This window comes from Phocoena phocoena, chromosome 18, assembly GCF_963924675.1.
Source record: "Phocoena phocoena chromosome 18, mPhoPho1.1, whole genome shotgun sequence".
NCBI lineage: Eukaryota > Metazoa > Chordata > Mammalia > Artiodactyla > Phocoenidae > Phocoena > Phocoena phocoena.
In genome coordinates this window covers 48,447,513-48,471,799 of record NC_089236.1, presented here as the reverse complement: position 1 = coordinate 48,471,799, position 24,287 = coordinate 48,447,513, and positions in this window count along the sequence as shown.

Here is a 24,287-nt window from a genome sequence, read left to right as displayed (position 1 = left end):
GGGTTCATTTTCTTCTCTAACCAGATCTAGAAAACTCCTACAAAAGAAAGCAAAGAATCTGGTCCAATAATTGTGTGGCACACATATCTTTCATTTGTCCCAATATTGTCTGTCATCTCCACCCCCCGTATTCAGTATTCATCCCTGTCTTTGAGTTTTCTCTCATGTTCCACCTACTGCATGGCAATTTCTTCTTCCTGCTCTTCACCTAACCAAATTCAGCTGCTCCCTCAAGCCCTAGTTCAAATGCTAATTCATTCATTTCTTCCAGCTACTCCAAGCAGCAGTGATGAACGACCCCTCCAGCCTACCCCCACCGAAACACATTCCACCCATCCCAACTAAATCATAAGTTCCTTGAGATCCAATTTCCAATTAGAAAGAATATGAGGGTTTTTAAAATCTCATCTGACTGAAAGTTATACAATTTTATAGCACAGATGAATGGAGGAAAGTGATACTACATTTCAGAGTAATTAATGCCGTAAATGTGTTATCTTTGGAGAAAAAAGAACATTGGTCTAGAAAGCTCCAAAGTCAGCCAAGGCAACTTCACATATCAGGTTCCAAAAGAGTCCTTTTTCCTTAAGCTAGACTGAAGGAGAAAAGACACGTTCCTGCTTCTAAGCTGGTAGGTAAAGGAGTTTGAAAAGTTTTATTTAAAATGTACATTTTAGGGCTTCCCTGGTGGTGCAGTTGTTAAGAATCCGCCTGCCAATGCAGGGGACACAGGTTCGAGCCTTGGTCTGGGACGATCCCACATGCCGTGGAGCAACTAAACCCGTGCGCCACAACTACTGAGCCTGTGCTCTAGAGCCTGTGAACCACAACTACTGAGCCTGCGTGCCTAAAGCCCATGCTCCGCAACAAAAGAAGCCACCACAATGAAGCCTGTGCACCGCAACGAAGAGTAGCCCCGCTCACCACAACTAGAGAAAGCCTGCGCACAGCAATGAAAACCCAACACAGCCAAAAATAAATAAAAATAAAATAAATTATTTAAAAAAAAATAAAATAAAATAAAATGTACATTTTAACAGACTTATTTAAGGTAGGAGTGGGTTGTAGAAAACAATAGATTTTTCTGCATGGAGAGGGGAAAAAACCTGCTCTGACTTTACTAAAAGCAATGGCTCAGCAGTGCTCACACTTGGAGAAAAGCAAGCCAAGTCTGTCACACATTATTTCCTTTATCCAGATGCACATAGAAGCTCTTCAGTTTGGCTGAGCCAACCAAGAACATCTAAGTTTTCAGCATGATGACCAGCCAGTCATTATCTTATCATTGAAAAGCCAGGCCAAATCCACAAAGACACTTCTATTCTTCTGCCCTTGCAAGTTTAAAGCTCTCGGGAGCAGAGGTGTCGGAGACCACCACAGGGAACGTTTAGTCAACGAGGTGGCCTTGGGACCCAGACTGAGTTGGAGCTAAACCACACTAGGCTGGAACTAGGCATCCAGCCAAGTGTACAATTCCAGCTAAACGTACATCAGCTAATTGAACTTGAGAAAGTCATTCACCTTTCTTTTTTTTTTTTTTTTTTTTTTTTTTTTTTGCGGTACTCGGGCCTCTCACTGCTGTGGCCTCTCCTGTTGCGGAGCACAGGCTCCGGACGCGCAGGCTCAGCAGCCATGGCTCACGGGCCCAGCCGCTCCGTGGCATGTGGGATCTTCCCGGACCGGGGCACGAACCTGTGTTCCCTGCGTCGGCAGGCAGACTCTCAACCACTGCGCTACCAGGGAAGCCCCATTCACCTTTCTTAACCTGCATCCTTAATATTTCTCAGAAGCTTATCAAGGATTTAGTGAGAGAGTGTATGGGATCTCCATAAATAGAATTCCTTCTAGTTTGTTAAAGATCCTCTGTCTCTCCTACGAAGAATACATTTGGCTTCCTTTTCATTGCCCATATATTTCTTAAAATACACCTTGGGACAGACAACATGTTTAAAATGCAGTGGAGGAACCTGCTCATAAACTCTGAGGTTTGAACAAAGTGAGAACATGACAAAGGAACATGAATTATGCGCTGAATCGCACAAGAGTTTGAAACAGGAAAGTTGACTCTGCTGGGTGTGGTTGTACAATCATATAATGTGGTTTACAGTTTAAAATATCAACTATAAAACACCATCTCAAGGTTGAGTTTTGGTTTGGCTATAACCACGGCAAAAAGAGAGCCCACTCATACTAAGAATGACCTTTACACCTGTTTGGGTTTCTTAGTAACTTATTTTAACAGATTGTCTATACGAGATGGAGTTTTATGACTGGTAACAGTCCAAAGGTGGAGAAAATGTGAATGCAGTGTGTTTAGCCATATTTTTCTGTGCATTTTGTTCTCGTGAAATGTAACAAAAGATGGATTCCTGGAGAGTGGCATTTTTATTCTTTCTTTTTTGGATAAAATTAGTACCTCATGCAGAAACTATAAAGTGAATGTAACTGTTCTTCCAATTGTTCCAACAAGGAAAATAATCTTTAAAAAGTATTTTCTCCAGTTATCAAACAAAGAATGAGAGCTTCCATCAAAAACTTTCCTTTTCTCCAAAAGTCCCATTTGCTCTGTCTGCATATGGTTCAACCTGATGAGCCTTTTAATAGAAGAAGCATACAAGGCACAAATCAAGTGTAGAACAATAGACTGCCAATCAATAAACATGAAAAGATGAGAGAAATTAGGTTCTGCCATAAAATTTTTTAAATCACATTGGGAGACTGGAAACAATGACTATTTCATCCTCTTTGATGTATATAAATTAGCTCTGCATCAGATATGGACTATTTGGGGCCTCTGTACATTTCAGGAAATCAAAGATGGATTCAGAGAGGCCTGAGAACTGGGAGGAGGGGCTGGAGGACAGATAAGGCTGTCTATCCTCTGGGTAGGAGCTCTCAAAAGCAAAAAGCTCTCACAGATCCGATGCTACCTGCTAGGAAAGAGTAAACCAAGATGCAGAAAATACCTGAACTCCCCCAAAGTATGGTTTCTTCTCACTAGAACCTTTCCGGGAAGGAGGGGACGGTTGAGTCAGTTATGCTGGTATCTTGTTCGGTTTTGCATTTGCATGCATGTGTACCCTCCTTTGTTTCCCCTGAAGTGGAAGTTATCAAAGTATCACAAGAATGTCAGGTCTCACAAAGTTCCTCTCCACCCTGGACTGGGAAGTAGGGAGAATATCACACTGTACCTGTTCTTTTTTTTTTTTTTTTTTTTAACATTTTTATTGGAGTATAATTGCTTTACAATGGTGTGTTAGTTTCTGCTTTATAACAAAGTGAATCAGTTATACATATACATATGTTCCCATATCTCTTCCCTCTTGCGTCTCCCTCCCTCCCACCCTCCCTATCCCACCCCTCTAGGTGGTCACAAACCACTGAGCTGATCTCCCTGTGCTATGCGGCTGCTTCCTACTAGCTATCTATTTTACGTTTGGTAGTGTATATATGTCCATGCCACTCTCTTGCTTTGTCCCAGCTTATGCTTCCCCCTCCCCGTATCCTCAAGTCCATTCTCTAGAAGGTCTGTGTCTTAATTCCTGTCTTGCCCCTAGGTTCTTCAGGACCTTTTTTTTTTTCTTAGACTCCATATATATGCGTTAGCATATGGTATTTGTTTTTCTCTTTCTGACTTACTTCACTCTGGATAACAGACTCTAGGTCCATCCACCTCACTACAAATAACTCAATTTCGTTTCTTTTATGGCTGAGTAATATTCCATTGTCTATATGTGCCACATCTTCTTTATCCATTCATCTGTCAATGGACACTTAGGTTGCTTCCATGTCCTGGCTATTGTAAATAGAGCTGCAATGAACATTTTGGTACATGACTCTTTTTGAATTATGGTTTTCTCAAGATATATGCCCAGTAGTGGGATTGCTGGGTCATATGGTAATTCTATTTTTAGTTTTTTAAGGAACCTCCATACTGTTCTCCATAGTGGCTGTATCAATTTGCATTCCCACCAACAGTGCAAGAGTGTTCCCTTTTCTCCACACCCTCTCCAGCATTTATTGTTTGTAGATTTTTTTTGATGATGGCCATTCTGACCGGTGTGAGTGTTATCTCATTGTAGTTTTGATTTGCATTTCTCTAATGATTAGTGATGTTCGTACCTGTTCTTGAAAATTTGCAGAACAGGGAAAAGAAAGAAAAAAACAGTAAAGGTCAGATAAATTCCAATTAAGCAGACCAGTTTATAATGTTTATCCAAAATAAATCTCTTCACATGGATGTTTACCCATCATTAATTCTTGCATAATCACCTTGGGAGAAGAACACCTTCCATCAGTTGTTGATGATGCTGCCTTTAGGAAAGAGAGTTAGTTTTTCCTATAGCAGGTCTGCAGTAAGCTCATACTGAGGCTTCAATCAGTTCTCTGAAAACCACTGGGCAAATAGAGGCCAGGGGATAGTCCTGACAGAGACTCAAGGACTAAAGGAGGAAAGAATCAGAATCTGAAAAGAATCAGTTTGAAAAGCTTGAGAGCCATCAGGATTGTAGGATCCAGAGCACTGAAGCAATGTAAGAGATAACAAGTGCTGGAAAAAACCATGATTTCTTTTTTTTAGTTTTTTGATGGAGACATTCCTTTCGAATGCCTGTTGTCTGTGAACATGTCACTTCGCTAACGTCCTCAGAATTTCCAGGTGAGCACTACATGCAAATGGTTTCCTCTTGGTCCCCCTCGCTCCATCGGGGCTATGCTCTGGCTGGACAGGAGGAAAGCAACCCAAGTATCGGCATGAAAATGAGACAACCTGGCCTCCCACTTTGCTTTAACGATTTCCATGGCCAGTATGACAAGTTTTCCTGGAACAGGCCTGCAAACACAGGTACATGTCTCAGCCGGTTAGACCCAAGAGCAAGTAAAGCAACCTGAACTCCCCATGGGAGAGCAGGGCACACAAACCTACACCCATGAGCAAAAGCTAAAGGAGCCAAAGTGGGCAAAACTTTCCACCCACTTGCTTCCAAAGCATAGATGACTCCGGGGAAGGAGGAAGGGCAGCTCAGTGTACAGAGAAATGCTCAAACCTTTCCACTGGCTTTCTTTTCCCCTGCCCCATGCATACCCGCAGGAATCTGAACAAGATGAGGGTTTAAACGCATCACTACGGAAGCTTCCAGGGATGAAAATCTACCTTCTCCTTAAAAAATTCCCACTTTTCTCTTTGCTTAGGTTTCCCTTTTTCGGCACTTTCTTCCCTCCCCTTTTTCTTAAGTCTACTGTCCTCCTCACATTTGAAGGTAATCAGTGACACAGGTAATCCTTTCATCTCTGGCTACCCACACTGAAGGTTGCTCTTCTCTTACTGGTTGGTGAGGTTAGTTCTAGGACATGACCACTGTCTAGTTCTGTTTGTCACATTTTAACTCTTGGCTGAGTCATGGGGACTGCGTGGAGAAGGGGTCCTACACTCATTCATTCAGGCAACAAGCATATGGTGTCTTAACTAACAATATGGACTTACAATGAAGATTAGAAGTGGTTTGAAATCCCAGGTCCAACACTTCATTAGCTGTGTGACCGTGGACAAGTTGATGAACATCTCTAAGCCTCCGTTTCTTCCCCAGACATGGACAGAATATATTGTTGTAAGAATTACATATGGGAGAAGTCCCGGGCAGCCCAGTGGTTAGTACTCCGCACTCTCACTGCCAAGGACCCAAGTTCAGTCACTGGTTGGGAAACTAAGATCCCACAAGCCACGTGGTGCAGCCATAAATAAATAAATATGGTATGGACCTAGAGATGATCATACCAAGTGAAGCAAACCAGACAGAGAAAGACAAACATCATATGATATCACTTATATGTGGAATCTAAAAATATGATACAAATGAACTTATCTACAAAATAGACCCACAGACATAGAAGACAAACTTCTGGTTACCAAAGGGGGGGAGAGGGATAAATTAGGAATTTGAGATTAAAATATACACACTACTATATATAAAATAGGTATCCAACAAGGACCTACTGTATAGCACAGGGAACTATACTCAATACCTATAATGGAAGAGAATGTAAAAAAAGAATAGATATAGATATATGTATAACTAAATCACTTTGCTGTACACCTGATATTAACACAACATTGTAAATCAACTGTATTTCAATAAAACTTTTAAAAAGAATTGTAAAAAATTAAAAAAATTTTTAAAAAAGAATTAAACGTGGTAATGTATACAAAGCAATTAGCATAGTACCTGGCATATGGTAAGCTGAGTAATGTTAGCCATGACCAGCATCAGCAAATCATCCTTGTTATTAAGCTACACAAAGTGCCATGCCAAGCAATGGGAAATAATGAATAAGGTTTTTTGGCGGGGGGGGGGGGGGGGGGGGCGGTTTGTCTGTTTGTTTTTAATTTTGGCTGTGTTAGGTCTTCGTTGTTCGGTCTTCATTGCTGCACGCGGGCTTTCTCTAGTTGCGGCGAGAGGGGGCTACTCTTCATTGCAGTGCACAGGTTTCTCATTGCGGTGGCTTCTCTTGTTGCCGAGCATGGGCTCTAGGGCCCGCGGGCTTCAGTAGTTGTGGCTCGTGGGCTCAGTAGTTGTGGCTCGTAGGCTCAGTAGTTGTGGCTTGCCGGCTCTAGAGCGCAGGCTCAGCAGTTGTGGCGCACGGGCTTAGCTGCTCCGCGGCATGTGGGATCTTCCCGGACCAGGGCTCGAACCCTGTCCCCTGCATTGGCAGGCGGATTCTTAACTATTACGCCACCAGGGAAGTCCCCAGTGAATAAGGTTTTAACTTCAAGGAGCTCACAGACCACCCCGAGAGAGACAGACATGTGAACTAATCATAAGATAACGATAACCTCAATCTGACCACCTGCCCCAGTTTTTCTGAATTCTTTGTATTCAAAAAGGTTGACTCAAACAATGAACTGAAGCTAAATATTTTTTACTCAACATGCTCGTCAAATTTCTATGAACTTGATCTACAAGGTTTCATTGATGACGCTTCATCACTCTTTTTTATTCTTTATTCCCCTATCTGTTAGGGGAACTACCTGTTATTGTTTCGGTTTTCTCATGCATGGGTATTACCCGGAGAAAATGGAAAGCTATAGAAATCCTAAGAAGCTCATTCTCCTGGTTCAGATAAAAACAGTAAAAATCACAACAGCAGATCCAAGACCTCCCTCCCCACCAAGTACAAACAAACACATTTGCAATGCCATTAAAACAGGCAGCTTCTAAAAATCTGATACTAGTGGCCAACATTGCCAGCTCCCAGAATTGTTAATCATGTTAGCGAATGAATCATTCACTAAAGAGATCAGGGCTGGTATTCTGACACTAATTCCCAAGATGTAGAGTACAAAGCTGAATCATATCTGCCGTTTTTAGGTGACTCTGACTGCTGGGCTGAAAGTACCAAGTTTTGGCAAAATACCAAATTTCTCCATTCTGTGCCTGAAGGTTTATAGCAACAACAAGGTTATGCTTTTGTTGAAATTTAGCTGGAAAGGAAAAAAAAAATCTTTAAAAATTTTCCACATCTACATGCTCCAAATTTTATAGAAGTCTTTATGACTGTTACTTTGATGTATATGCCAAACAGGATAAACCGTGAAAGGCAACACTGCTAATGAACACAAGGAAATTTATGTAATTGTAATAGCCAGTTTGGCTAGTTTTATGGGTGTGTGTACATTTAATTTTGAATTGAGCAATATCCAATTTGGCAATGAGATAGAATAATATGAGTCTCTCTGCTTGTTTGTTTTAATTACTAACAACCAGAGAAAAACTATTCACAGCGGCCAAAAGAATTAAAATCAGAAATGCACTCTACAATTTGCAGACTGCCAGTAATAGGCCTCAAACGGACGCCGTTTATTCAGGAGTTGCAAAAGTCAAGAAGGGCAAATTTGAAACTGTGTTAAATAAGGAAAACATATACAAGTAGATGTTAAGTTTTTTGAGGCATGAAACAACTTTTCTTCTAAGCTGCGAAAGAAGTCCCAATAATCATTCACTCAACGGTATTTGTGTGCTCATGGGTCAAGTCCCGTTCTAGGTGCTGAGGATACCCCGATAAACCAGTAAACAAAGTCCTCTCTACACAGAGCTTATGTTCTAAAAAGTCACACATGTAATTAACAAACAATTAAAAGTATAATTTCATGTCATGCTAAGTGCCATGAAAATAGCTAGATAGCTAGCCAGTGAATGGTTCTCTGAAGAACTGAAATTTAAATAGAAATCTGAATGGTATTCAAGGGAGGGGGTGTGCAGCCATGCTGGAATCTAGAAGAACACTTCAAAAAGAGGGAACAGCAAGCGTAAAGGTTTTGAGGCAGGAATACACCATGACAGTTCAAAGAACAGCAAGAAGCCAGTGGGGATGGAGCATAGTGAACAAGGGAGAGAAAGGAAGGAGGTAAGATCAGAGGTCTTGGTGGAGGGAGGGGTGTTCATACAAAGCCTTGTGAGATGTGGAGAGATGTTTTGATTTTAATCATGAGAGCCATTGAAGAGTATTGTGATTTCGTGATATTACTCTGGTTTCCGTGCGTGTTTAGAAGCTCAAGAATAAAAGCCATGAGCCCAGTTAAGAGGCTATGAAAGGAGTGGGGCAAGAGATAATGGCAGCTCAGAACTGGGTGTTCCACAAGAGCAGTACAAAGTGCTCAAATCCAAGAATGTAAAGATGGAGCCAATGAGACAGGCAGTAGATTAAGTTTAGGGATGATAGTTTTCCCTAAAACCATGTTCACTCATGGTAGTATCTCATGGTAGTATACCATACCTAAAACGATGCTCAGAAATATTTGTTAAATGAACAAACTGATCTAAGGGTCAGAAAACATAAATCCTAGTTCCACTTATTTACCATTTTTTTGGTAACAGTTCTTTGCATCAATCTTACCTTCAGACACCTGCAATGGTCAGAGAGACAATAATGGGCATTGAAATAGCTTGCCACAAGCTGCTCTATTTACAATAGCCAAGACAGGGAAGCAACCTCAGTGTCGATCAACAGAGGAATGGATAAAGAAGATGTGGCTTATACAATGGAATATTACTCAGCCATAAAAAAGAATGAAATAATGCTATTTGCAGCAACATGGATGGACCTAGAGATTATCATACTAAGTGAATTAAGTCAGACACAGAAAGACAAATATCATATGATATCACTTATATGTGGAATCTAAAACAACGATACGAATGAACTTATTTACAAAACAGAAATAGACTCACAGACATAGAAAATAAAGTTACAGTTATCAAAGGGGATCGGGGGGGAAATTAGGAGTTTGGGATTAACAGATACACACTACTATATAGAAAATAGATAAACAACAAGGACTTACTATATAGCACAGGGAACTATATTCAATATCTTATAATAACGTATAATGGAAAAGAATCTGAAAAAGAATGTGTGCCTATATATATGTATAACTAAACTGCTTTGCTGTACACCTGAAACTAACACAACATCATAACTTAACTGTACTTCAATTTTTTTTTTAATGGTTAAAAAAAGGACAAACAAAACAAGAAGTACCCTGCCACAGCCTTCAATCTGCAGTCACAATCAGACAGTGACTATACTAGCCCAGGCTGGGTTTACATGTAGGTATAAGTGAAATAAAAGTTGTCCTTCCTCCAGAGCCCCAATTTTTACTTAGATTTTATTTAATAGACCCCGCATTATCTATTAAGTAGAATTCATACTCCTTGGCCTGGCATTTAAAGTCTTTCATGATTGGGGCTTCCCTGGTGGCACAGTGGTTAAGAATCTGCCTGCCAATGCAAGGGATAGAGGTTCAAGCCCTGGCCCGGGAAGATCCCACATGCCGCGGAGCAACTAAGCCCACTCACCACAACTACTGAGCCTGCGCTCAAGAGCCCGCAAGCCGCAACTACTGAGCCCACGTGCCACAACTACTGAAGCCCACGTGCCCAGAGCCCATGCTCCGCAACAAGAGAAGCCACCGCAATGAGAAGCCTGCGCACCGCAATGAAGAGTAGCCCCCGCTCGCCGCAACTAGAGAAAGGCCGCTCATAGCAATGATGACCCAACATAGCCAAAAATATAAATAAATAAAAATTTAAATAAAATAAAACAAAATAAAGTCTTCCATGGTCTATCTCCCATCCTTCTTACTTCAAATATCCCCCTTCACGTGCCCTATATTCCAGTCAAAATGAATTGCTCTTTTTTAAGCCCTGCGTTTATTTTTCTCCTTCCCTATCTTTGCCCACGCTGGGAATTTCCTGCACAACTACCTTCTATTCATCTTTCACAAGATTCAGCTCAATCTTCATTACCTTTTCCTTGGCAACCTCTCCTTACTTCAAACCTATCCATAACGCTGGATTGCTAAAAACTGCCACACTAGAAACTGTAGGGCATCTCTTCCCATCTGTCAGTCATCTCGTGATGTGGGCAAAGAGCCTTGCACTTGTCATTGGCTAACATATGTTAGGAAAAGCCAAGACATGGGCTTTTCTTTTTTCACTATCTCCATCTTAGCACAAACGGTTTGGATCAATGCTTCACTAAACTCCACTCTTCATGCAAAAGTTAGAATAAAACAATCTATAAGAATAATCACAGGGAATTCCCTGGTGGTTCAGTGGTTAGGACTCTGCGCTTCCACTGCAGGGGGCACAGGTTCAATCCCTGGTTGGGGAAATATCCCACAAACCATGCAGCACAGCCAAAAAAAATTGAAGGATCACGGACCAATTTTCTTAGTCTTTCTGAAGTCATGGGTCTTAGCCTAAGTCTAGACACAGGCTTAGACATAGTTATATCTTTTTCAATGCAACAGACACCTTTATGGTCTTTGTAAGTTACTTGACCTCAGTTCTCTCACCTGTAAAAATCTGGGTAATCATTATACCTACCTCACAGGGTTGTTTCACAGATTAAGTTAGTTAATATAGATAACAGTGTCTAGCGTATGTGTTTAACACTATCATCTATATCAGGTCTTTTCTGAAAGGGGAGGAAGCCATGTAACTGACAACTCACAACTGTTGATAAAGATGAACATCCTTCTGTTTGGTAGTCAGATGTTGTCCAGGCAAGAAGAGAGTGGAAAACATGTAAACTTTTGTCTTGCAGCTCCACCCCACTTTAGATCCTAGCCAGTGATGGACTTAAACACATCACATAGGCCTGTGAGCCGAGCTATCTTCCAATGAGCCCAAATGTCCACCCTACCTAGAGCTACTTTTGTATAAGTGGGCACTGCTGATGGGCATTCCTAGTGACTCATAAAACACACACACACACACATCAGTCAATCAGAGGAGGGCAAGAAAGATCAAAGGGAGAAGCTGTCTATGGCTTCTATCATGATGGTTCTCATAGGTCTTATCGGCAGAAGACCCATGACCAGAAGATTCCCACCCCACTCTCCTTGGAGCTCTATTGCCAGCATTTCTCCCCTCCACCATCCCATTTCTATACTCTGGAATCCTATACAGTACACCACCTTCCAGGAGATATGTTTAAGCCACAAGATAAAAGATATCCCCCCATGGATGAGTCACTCATTCTATCTTGCATCAGGGAATCCTTTTAAAGGAGGCAGCCCACCTCTCTGCAGGGAGCACCTATTGTCTGATTTCATTCTGCTTTTGCACTTAACCTCCTCTCATACCTCAGGCTCTGAGAGTTCTTCATTCTAGATACCAATTCCTAATATCTACACTTCAAACAACTTCTGCTTTGATGGTGATGATGATAATGATGATGGTGATGATACTGAACATTTACTATGAGCCAGAGACTGTGCTCAGGGCCTTATAAATACACCTTCTCACAACAGCTCAATGAATAAGGTATTATTATTATCCTCATTCACCTCATGAGGAAACTGAGGCTTCGAAAGGTTATGTAACATAGTGAAGTCACATAGTTAGGAAATGGCAGAGCCAGAATTTATATCTAGAACAATATGGCTCCAGAGCCCTTAACTTTAACCACTTTGATCTACTTTCTCTCCTTTGGATGACCCATGTGTACTCACATCTTGATCCCAGCCTGCCTGCTGACACTTTAATTTTGCATGTCCCTTGGTTTGGGCACATTTGGCACATCTAGTAAATTCTCTTGAATCTAACAAGACAAGGAAGTGTACCTTCTGACTTCTCCATCAGGGAAGATGGACGAGACAATGAAACAGAATTAGAAGTTGGTATAGAATATTACAGTGTTGTATATATTCCTGGGCTACATTAAACTGAAGCTTGGCTAAGTCAACAGATGTCTAATATATTTCTCTTGCCCACATCCACTACAGAGGTAAAACAAACGAACAAACAAACAAAAACTATATAACTCTTTCCCAGTCCCTTTTCAGACAAGAGTTAACATTTGACATTGTTCTGACCAATGAGAAGTAGGAAGTTTACAGGTCAGGGTGAACAAGTTTCTAAAAAACATTTATTTTCTTCAATAAAAGGAAATAAGATCACCAGTACTGACCCGTTCCTCTGCTTGCTGCCTGGAATGTAGATGTGATGCCTAGAGACAATGCAGCTATCTTGAGACAATGAGTCAGCAGGACAATACAGAGAATGGTGGAGCAGAAAGTTAGAAACACTCCTGGATTTTGAAAACATTGTTGAACCTCAGCTCACCCACTTATTAAACATAATTAAGCATCTTTATTGCTTAAGCCTGCAAGTCAGCATACTTGTAGCATAAAGCATTCCTTACTGATACAATAGTAACAATAAATGGTTTGCATTATATATTATGGATTCAGTCATTTCTTATAAATCCTTTGTTAGCTTCTAAATATACTAAGTTAAACTAAACCCTCTAAAATGGGCTAGGAGGAACCTAACATCCTTACTCTAAAGACTCCAGTGCCATGGGAGGGCAAATCCTGGTAAGCCGCCCACACAGAAGGCAATCTGTTGAATTGTATATGATACCCAGAATAAAGCAAAATAGAAGTTCAAACAAAAATGGTCACTTCTGTGAAGTCAAGCCAAACAGTATCATCATAGGGGAAAAAAAGTAGCAATAATATCTAGCACACAGAACCAGAAACCTGGGTTCTGATTCCAGTCTTGGGCATATCATTTAAGCTCTCAGGGTCTCGGAAGCCTCATTTGTGAAATAAGAGAAGGGACCAGATAATTCTTCAAGCAAAGGTAAATCTAGAACGCTTTCATTCTTTGATTCTATATATTTTCCCACTCATGGTGAAAACATATGACTTAAGGATCCGTAAACTTTCCTTTTGTCTACAAAGAGCATGGAATTACAACCTCAGACCTCTACTTTCTAGGTACATTGAATACAAAGGTAAATATTCTTCAGCAAATTATGTGGTAAGAATTATGGCAGAAGGATCTGCTGACAGTATACATCATTATCAAAAGCACAACCTAATTATAAGACAGAATGAATGTTTACTTCATTTAATGGGTTTGGTGACAAAGCAACCAAGGACTTCAGTTGCTCCATATCAAGGCACTTGCAGAGGTGACCCACTTAAGTGAGAGGTTACATAATTAAAATCAAATCTGCCCAAAGGCCATCTCATAAACTGATTGAAATTTTCCTTTGCTACTTTTGCCATGTTGACCCATCCTCTTCCATCCACTCATCCCTTGCCCCAAACAAAATTAATTTCATCTCATTTTTTCCCCTTAGGTCACTGCCCTCTGCTTTCCAAGGTGGTATGGTTAGATTGCCAAGTAAACTAATTTTGCGTTATTACATCAAAAGGAGAATTCTAGCCTCACAGAGAAAGTCAAATCAAGGGCAAAAAATGATAGCATTTACTTGAGTGATAAATCCAAGAAAATCAGAAACCCCAAAATTCTAAAATCCTGTTATTCAATTCTCCATATTCTTTCTTCATATAACGTAACACAGTTCAGCTGAATCAGTAGCTATGGAAGAGTTTTTATGTTGAAAGTGGTTTGCCAGACACTATAAGGAACTCACAGATGAACAACATGTTCTCTGCTGTCCAGGAGCTTACAATTTATCATGGTAGTTATATCAATACCTCAAATATATGGCAGTCCATAAAGCAACCGGGAAATGTTAGGAAGAAGGAATTAATTTCAACTGAAAAGGCTTCAAGGAAGAATTTAAAACTTGACATAGACAATGGCTCGTGTTTATATTCTGTTCTGAAATATGTTCTCTAGTTTCTGAATTGTCAAACTGTCTAGAACATAACTTAGATCAACAAGCAATATACTATTCTGGTGTTTTGAATGAGTTGGCTAAGATCTTCAGTGCCTGAGCAAGATTCGCTTGGTAGTTCCCTTGGTTTAGGGGTTAGGACTTGGCGCTTTCACTGCCGGGGCCCAAGTTCAAAACCTGGTCGGGGAACAGAGATCCCGCAAGCCGAGTGGAGTGGCCAAAATAAAAATAAAAATTTAAAATTAAAGAAAAAGATTCTCGGGCTTCCCTGGTGGCGCAGTGGTTGAGAGTCCGCCTGCCGATGCAGGGGACACGGGTTCGTGCCCCGGTCCGGGAAGATCCCACATGCCGCGGAGCGGCTGGGCCCGTGAGCCATGGCCGCTGAGCCTGCGCGTCCGGAGCCTGTGCTCCGCAACGGGAGAGGCCACAGCAGTGAGAGGCCCGCGTACCGCAAAAAAAAAAAAAAAAAAGATTCTCTGAAGGAAGTAGATTCTGCCTTCCTTATGGCTGTCCTCTAGCTTCCCCATACCGCATAACCAAGGTGAGTAAGGAGCGAGGATCTGGAACCCACAGCCAGGAACACCAACAGCGGATACAGAGCCAGAATGTACTTCGGCCAATCCCGGCGCCATCCCTTCTGCCATTACCTAATCCTACCAGTGACAGACAGCAAATCTCAACTGTAACAGCAACTCCTTCCCTTCAAAGATTCCTTCTTCCTCCAGCTCCCACGTCCTACCCTCCTCCATCCCATTCAAGCCAGCATCCTGGCCTTTACTTCTGAGATCCTTCCTCCCAATGCTTTGGAGTGTCTGCTTTGACAAAAAAAAAAACAACATCATGTTATAAAGTGGGCTGTCTGACACAGGCAGTGGACAGCCAAGGAACTACAAAGATCTGTTTAGAATCATGACCACTGAGCAGGCATGCGGTCACTAGGACTTTACGACCATTAATTAGTTTATCCTCCCTGACCCCCTCGGAGTCATCCCTTATTATCTTCATTTGACAAATAGAGCAAAACTAAAATGCAGAAAAATCGACTAATTGACTGAGTGACAATAAGGGGAGGAAGATGGTAGCAGACCATTAAAGAGCAGGTCCTATAAGAAAACTTGAAGATTCTGCATACATGCCTAGGTTTCTGCAGCATATTAGTATCCAAGATTTTTGAATCCAGAACAAGATTATTAGAGATTCTTTAATTTACTCGCCTCCATTTCCTAAACCAGAAAATTAGAGCCTCCTGAGACCAAGGACTTAATCGAGGTCACGTTGTGACCAAGAGGAGGCAGAAAGACTCCCCCCACAGGTCTCCTGGCCCCAGATCCAGTGCTTTATCAGCCTTGAGGAAACCCAGACCCACAGACATAAAGTCACACAACTTGCTCATGGCAGTGCTGCATCAGAGCCCCAGGAGAGATACAAGAACACGTGCGTATCCATTTTCTGCATTGTACAAAGGCCAAGGAGGCAAGTGGTAACTAAAATCCGCACTGCACTCTCTCGGCCAAGCTGTCTGCTCTGGGAGGGGAGTAGCATCCACCCAGTAGAAGGGGCATCATCTGCCCACAGGGCTGTTGCCACCCAGAGGGGACACCTTCTAACTTGCACTGAGATGCCACATAGATGAGCAGCAGCTCTGGGCCCAGGTCTCCTGACTCCTCTTCTAGGGCTGAACGGGAAAGATAAGTTGTCTTTGGAATATGGAAAAAGGAAAAGCAAGAATGATACCTGGCTTCTCATTCCTGTGGCATTATCGTGTATCCAGAAGAAGGCAATGCAACCAGATTGCCTGGCTACAAAAGTGCTAGGATACTTCATCCTGCTCATAATCGAACACACTCTAAATGTAGCACAAATGATTCAACTTTATATTGATTAAATATGTTTGAGTATTTTTTTTTTTTTTTTTTTTTTTTTTTTTTTGCGGTACGCGGGCCTCTCACTGTTGTGGCCTCTCCCGTTGCGGACCACAGGCTCCAGACTCACAGGCTCAGCGGCCATGGCTCACGGGTCCAGCCGCTCCGCGGCATGTGGGATCTTCCCGGACCGGGACACGAACCCACGTCCCCTGCATCGGCAGGCGGACTCCCAACCACTGTTCCACCAGGGAAGCCCTGTTTTGGATTTTTGTAAAAGCTTTTTGGAAAATGTGTGCCATTGGTCTAGGTCTTGTACAAAGGAGGATGCCAGGATACATCTTTTAAAATTATAAGGAGGTGCAGTCTCCTTTGTGTCTCTCCTGCCTTGACTGCAACTGAGCCTGGAGAGGGGACAGGAACCTATACCCATTGGCTCTGGAGGTAAAATTGCCAGAAGATAAATTTTTCCACCTTGGCTAGAGGCCTATCTACCCACTCTTTTCTAGAACAAATCAGTGCTGCAGCTGCAACACTTCCAGTGGCTACAGCCTCTATGACAGTGGTTGTATGGGATCTGATGGCATCCAGGCCCTCCCCTCTCCGATGCAGCCTGAATCTGCAGCAGTGCAGGCTGGCAGCGATGCTCTTGTAAGTGAACATGGGAAGCGACAGTGAAGGGAGGGTCAAAAGGAAGCTGAGATTTCTACCTTGGCCAGCTGGGTACCTGGCAGTATCAATGACCAACACGAAGGAAGGAGGAAGAGGGGAGTTTCAAAGTGGAAGAAAATGAATTCTGCTTTGGAAAAATTGATAACCAGCTGGGAAATGAAAGTCCGAAGCTCAGAAAGGTGCACAGCACGGGCTTCCCTGGTGGCGCAGCGGCTGAGGGTCCGCCTGCCGATGCGGACTCCATGGACCTTCCCCTGTGGTTGCTTGAGCTTCTTCACAGTTAGCAGCTGGGTTCTAAGAAAGAGCCTTCCAGGAGAATAAACCTAAATGTGCAAATGCCCATCAAGCTTCCACTTACATGATGTCTGCTAATGTCATTTTGTCCAAAGCTACTTAAAGAGTCAACTGAAATCAACGTGGAGGGAAGCCCACAAGGACATGAATATACATGGTTCGTGGGGGGCCACCAAAGCAAGAGTCCGCCACAGCTTCTGAAGGAATTGAGGGCTCTCATTGCCCCTAATATCACAATTCGACTTGTTAAAGTAGGATTCAAAATCTGATCCAATCTCATCACTCACATTTCCACATGAGCTCTCAGCTCTGGAAAGACTAGACCTTTTAGAATCCTAGACTCTGGGATTGGAAAGAATCCCAAAGTTCACCCATTGCACACACATACGCGCACACACACACACACACACACACACACACACCAGCCTCAGTCCCACCTCTGGGACTTTGCTCAGACCCTCTTCTTTTGCTGCTTCTAAAATCTAGTCTTTCATTTTCTTGTATCCTCCTCTAGGATCAAAACTTTAACTTTTTACACTGTTCTTCAAAGAGGCTTTACATGCTCAGGTCTTTCTGATTCCACACAAAGTTCATTTTGTTCTTAGGGAATGAATAAAGGAAGTTAGGAGTAACAGAAAGGCAGATTTGACGAAACTCTGGCTCTGGAAACAGACCTAGGATTGAACCCTGGCTCTGCTGTTTGTTAGCTTGTGACTCTGCACTCGTGTTTTGTTCTTGTCTTTACTCTGAGCCTCAATTTTCTTATGTGTAAAGTGAGGACTATAATAGTAGCTACTTACAATGATTACTGGAAGGGTTAATGTGATCATGAATGGAAAGTGTTTCACGTGACGCCAGACACAAGGTGAGCACTCAGCACATGTCAGCTCTTTTTCGCTGTGAAGTCAAAGATATGTGAACAATCTGAAAAAGAATAGACTTATATATATGTTATATATATATAACACATATATACAACTGAATCACTTTGCTGTACACCTGAAACTAACACAACATTGTAAATCAACTATACTTGGATTAAAAAATAAATAAAGGGGAAAAAAATCAATGAAAACCTCAAAAAAAAAAAAGATATGTGAACAAAGAAGTTGCAACAGGGCTCTCAATGCAGACAGACTTAAAAAATAAGGGGTGTGTGTGTGTGTGTGTGTGTGTGTGTGTGTGTGTTAGGCAGCAGGGGAGTAGGTGCAGGATTTTTCAGTTCAATAAATGAAAAGTCAAGGTGCCTAAGAGGCTAAAGTCAGAGGTCAAATGACCTTGTCCAAACTCAGGTTTTGTTTGTTTATTTTTGTTGTTTTCCATTGTTTCTGTCTTTTAGCTCCTCTCTACCTTCCTCACGGGTGTAGTTCTGAGGCTCCCCGTGGTGGCGAGACGTTGTCAGCAGTATCACTTTCCTGGCTTCTCATTGTAAATCCTGGGAGGAAAGAGCGTGAGTCTCTCAGAAGTCTCAGCCAAGGAATCACTGCCTCTAACTGGCCTTGGTTGGCTCACAAGCCCTTTGCTGAGCCATCAATCCCTGTGGGCAAGGGAATCTGGTGATCAGACCACCTGCTCAACTCCCGAGACCCCTCCTGAGTTCTTGGGTGGAGTGTGTGACAACGTGGTGCCCTGGAGTGCATCAGACTACTACGATCAGAAGAATAATTCGGAGGGGTGGGGGGGAGGACAATACACTCCCACAACCCTGTAGACCACAACATTATTTCTAATGGTAAAAACTTAGAAATTACCCACAAACGAGTTTAATGAATGATAGAATATACCTATGGGAATCTAGGAAAACAGTCACTTTAAATGAAAATTTGAATGATGTGGGGAAATTAACAACCTGTTCAGTGAAAGAAGCCAGAATATAAATACACACACACATACGCACGTTACAACCCTTAAATGCTAACAAGGAATAGAAAGTATTGCAGGAGTAATGAGCAAAGCATCCAACCCCGCTGAGCCAGAGAGCAGAGGAAAGAAGCGTGCTCTGAGGAGGACACTAGAATTACACAGAGCATAGCACGATTAGCTAATCGCCCCAGATATAAACCCAGAGTCCAGTGAGAGGTAAGTCAATTTTCTTTTGCCCATCAATATTTTTAACATTATCAGAGTCAACAAAAACCTCCAAGACATGCCCTGAGCTTGCATCTGCCTCCTTTTTTTCTCATCTTCCCAGAGAAAATGCGTGGAAGACATCAAATTCCTATGTGAGAAAGAGTCTCCGGGTTTTTATAAAAGCAAAAATTGTGTGCCATTTCTACAGGAAAGTTCAACACTATACAATGATATATGAAGTAGGAAAGACACAGGGAGACTAATGAGGAATTGAGGACGCCCCAACCTGTGTTTGTCACCCTTCTAGGACTTCCCTGGTGGCGCAGTGGTTGAGAGTCCACCTGCCAATTCAGGGGACGCGGGTTTGCGCCCTGGTCCGGGAAGATCCCACATGCCGCGGAGCAACTGGGCCCGTGTGCCACAACTACTGAGCCTGCACGTCTGGAGCCTGTGCTCCGCAACAAGAGAGGCGGCAATAGTGAGAGGCCCGCACGCCGCAATGAAGAGTGGCCCCTGCTTGCCACAACTAGAGAAAGCCCTTGCACAGAAACGAAGACCCAACACAGCCATAAGTAAATAAATAAATAATAGCTCTTCTATTATCTATTAATGGGTAAATATATATATATATAGAGAGAGAGAGAGAGAGAGCAAGAAGTTATGTGACTTCAGTAATGCTTTCGGTTTTATTAATTACAGTACAATCCACAATTCTGTTGAAAAATAACAATACAAATTATGTGCTTGGCATACACAGAGGTCCCCAGATCCTTGCCAGTGTCCATGCTATTGGGTGAAGCTGGTAAAACCTGTGCAACTCCCAGAAATTCCTAAAATTTCCTAAAAATCCTCTTTGGACACCCTGCTCCCCATTCCCCGATTTCCCTCTCAAAACACTTGGGAAAGTTCTCTCCCTGTCTCCACACTGTTCCAGCACTCCTCTGGGGCCGCCTGCTCCTGGGATATTCACCCTCCTGTTCATCAGTGTGTGTCTCTCTCTATTTTGATCATGAGAGGCAGCCCCTTTAGAATTCTCATGAGAAAAGGTCCTCCACATCTCTACACTTGATTTCATTTTGGCGCCTCTCTCAAGGCCACCTCTTTCCAGTTACAATTTCTCAGCTTTTCCAGGTATGTAGGGCTCACCAACCCTTTCTAGGTTCATACTGGATCCAGCCTATTGTCAATTTTTATCAAGCTTCCCCAGGATCCATATATACCTTCTTATCTTCTCTGTCCCCTGTCAAGCAGGCTCCAAACTTTATATTATTGGTCATCAGTCAATGAGAAAAAGCTGGGAAAGAAGGTCTCAGCCCTTCTCTGTCCATATCACTCTTTCTTTAATAGTAGCATTCTGAGATAAAGAAGATGCGGAATATATATATATATATACACACACACACGCGCGCACACACACACACACACACACACACACACACACACACACAATGGAATATTACTCAGCCATAAAAAAGAATGAAACAATACCATTTGCAGCAACATGGATGGACCTAGAGATTATCATACTAAGTGAAGTCAGTCAGAAAGAGAAAGAAAAATACCATATGATATCACTTATATGTGGAATTTAAATGTGACATAAATCAATTTATCTATGAAACAGAAACAAATTTATGGGCATAGAGGACAGACTTGTTGTTGCCAAGGGGAGGAGAGGGGTAGGGGAGGGATGGGTTAGGAGTTTGGGGTTAGCAGATGCAAAGTATTATACATAGAATAGATAAACAACAAGGTCCTATAGGGAACTATATTCAACATCCTGTAATAAACCATAATGGAAAAGAATATGAAAAAAGAATGTATATATATATATATATATATATATATATATATATATATATGAATATATATATTCAGTTATATATATATATAACTGAATCACTTTGCTGTACAGCAGAAATTAACACAACATTGTAAATCAACTATACTTCAATAAAAATAATTTTTAAAAAAATAGTAGCATTCTGAAAGCAAGACCCTTCCCCTTCCCCACCTCTTTTTTGTAGAAACCCAAGGGATGACTCTTTCGGTAGAAATTCCAAACCAAGGAAAGAAGAGATGGCAATATCTTGAAGATGATGCCATTTTAGACTCCTGTCTAGATCAACCTCCCAATCTTCCTTGTAGAGATTTCTTGACTTTCTGGAGTCTGAGGTTGGTTTGTTTCTTTCTCCCAGCAATTTTCTTGGGTGAATTTTCTCTTGACAGCCCTAAATCCCTGTGTGCCTCTCTGCTGATGCTCTGAATCCCATCTAACCCAATATTAATTACAATCTTCTTTCTTAATTTGAGTTGGAATGTTCTATACCTCCTAGGGGTAGTGTGATCAGTTAACATATTGTCCTGATAGGAACACTCTAGAGTGCAGAGAGTATTTTTAGTAATTCATTTGGCAAAATGGGCATAAATCAGGCCTCTCCTGAGCAAACACAGACATTTGATCACTATTCACTGACCCTAACAAAGAGACTTACCCATAATAGACAGTAAATATCACTTCACTCATGGGGTCCAGTGTGTCATGTCATTTCCTGATGTTCAGTACCTTTTAAAGTTCCATTTTTTTTGTCTTTGTTTTTCTTCTATTTTGTAACTCCAGTTATATGCAGCAAGATATAATAGCAGGTTCTTTCCTGATCCATCTTAAACTGCCCCCATTAAACCTTTTTCTAAAAATGATATCTTTAAACATGTCACAGTCTGTGATATTAAGCTACAAGAACTAATTCATTCATTCGACATCTATATATTCTGTATTTTTTGTATTGAAGTATAGTTGATTTACAATGTTGTGTTAGTTTCTGGTGTACAGCAAAGTGATTCAGTTATACATATATATCAGAGTATACATATTCTTTTTCAGATTCTTTTCCGTTATAGGATATTACAAGATATTGAATATAGTTCCCTATGCTCCACAGTAGAACCTTGTTGTTTATCTATTTTAGAGCAATTGTATATGAGACACTTAGAGAATCCCAAGCCCTGTGCAAGGAAAGACGATCCAGCCATGGACACCATAGACTCGTGCTCGGTCCTTGCCCTCCCAGAACCTGCAGGGTCTGCTGCAGGGATTATACAGGTAAACACGTGACTACGACACAGTGTGGCGAGTCCTCTGATGGGGACTGTGGTGTGCACAGTGGGATATCCCAATACTCTTCTTCCCAGGTTCCCATCCACACCTACCACCTGGAGTCAAGATAGTTCGCATTACCCATCACCCCTCACTCTTCCTCTCACTGCCTCATCATAGAATCCAGTAAATCATAAATTCACTCAATTCTACCTCCCAAATAACCCTCAAATCTTTTCCTTTGTCTTCTTCCCACTGTTTCCCCCCTTAGGAAAAGACTGTACAGCTGAACCATTTTTATGCATCCCCCAAGTTCCAAAATCTGGCTGTAGGAGATGATGACAATAATCTGTGCCTGAGAAGATGGACACCAGCAAATGGAAGGGACAGTGAAGATGAAGAAGTCGAAGGGGAAAAGGGCACTTGGAAGAGCCCTGAAGAAAACCAATGAGGAAGAGAAATTGTAAAACAGACTGAGAAATGAGAGAGTTAGGGAGAAACCCCACAGAGTAGAAAACCAAAGGGAAGAATTTCCAGAGAGAGAAAGGTGGTTAACAGTGTCGATGCCGGGACTTCCCTGCTGGTGCAGTGGTTAGAACACCGCACTTCCACTACAGGGGTCAAGGGTTCGATCCCTTGTCGGGGAACTAAGATCCCGCAAGCTGCGCTGCGCAGCCAAAAAACAACAACAACAACAAAAAACCGGTGTCAGTGCTGCCAAGGGATCAAACAATCTAAGAGCTGAGAAGTGAGCACTATATTTAGCAATGTTCATCACTTGAGTTAGTTTCTCACAATCAGATTATCGAATGTCTACAAGATGCAGGGCCTTCTTTAAAGGACGTAGAAAATTTGCAAGTCCAAGTTGCTGCTTTCCCCAGGGCTGACCATCTAGTTGAGAAACAAAGGCACTGGAAATAGTTCCTCCTTTCTCTGCAGACAAAAAACCCTGTAAATGCTACAGTATGTAACGAGCCAAATGAGTGACACAAACATATCGACTTTTCTAGAATGAATACCATGGATCAGGAAAGTTGTGTTTTTCCTGGAATCTATATTTTAAGATTATTGTTAACACCCCAGCGCACCTCCAGATAAAATAGCCAAAATGAAGAATGATTTAGAAACCACTTTAATACAGAAATAACCAAAGAATTGGGGCTGCATTTGGATTAGTCAAGAGAGCTATGATAGCTTTCATCAAATATTTGAGAGGCACTGGTATCAAGGAAGGATGATATTTCTTTTTGTATTGCTCCCAAGGACAGACCACAAACAAGTAAAGTACAGGGAGGCAGAACTTATCCCAGAGAGAGAGAAAGAAATTCCCACTAATAATAGTGGCCTAAAAATGCAATGAGCTGCCATGTGTGTTTCCCGTCTTGGACATGTTCAAGTAAAGGTCAAAGGGTGTGTTAAAGGGTGAAAAGTGGGACTCAGCATTCTCCAAGTCGCCTTCAAACTCAAAGATTTTGTGACTCCAGCTCAAAGATGGTCACTTCCTTCCAGGGTGGCAGAAAAGTCTTCTTGGAATAATTGGGATGTCCAATCTAGCCTTGGGAGACGGTTAGGATTGTGATGGGTGAGCAGGAGGGGGAAAAGCATTTCACGTGGAAAGACAATAGACCCAACACGCTGGAGCTGACTGTTCCCATGAGGCTCCAAAGTCATCAGAACCAAGCTGACAAAAGCTTTCAACACCAGGGTAAGGGATTTGAGCAAAATCTTTTAGGCAACAAGGAGCTATGGAAGATGTTTGTGCAAGAAAATACAATTCAATTAAGAAAAGCATCAAGGAAGGTTGTTGTGGCATTTACTTAGGACAGATTAGAAATGGGTGAGATTGAAAGAAGCAGAGGATTATTAGGAGGGATAGGGCTTCCCTGGTGGTGCAGTGGTTCAGAGTCCGCCTGCCGATGCAACGGACACGGGTTCGTGCCCCGGTCTAGGAAGATCCCATATGCCGCGGAGCGGCTGGCCCGTGAGCCGTGGCCGCTGAGCCTGCGCGTCCAGAGCCTGTGCTCCACAACGGGAGAGGCCACAGCAGTGAGAGGCCCGCGTACCGGAAAAAAAAAAAAAGAAAAGAAAATAGGAACCTAAACTCAGGGAATGGGAATAAAATAAAAGGTTAGCAT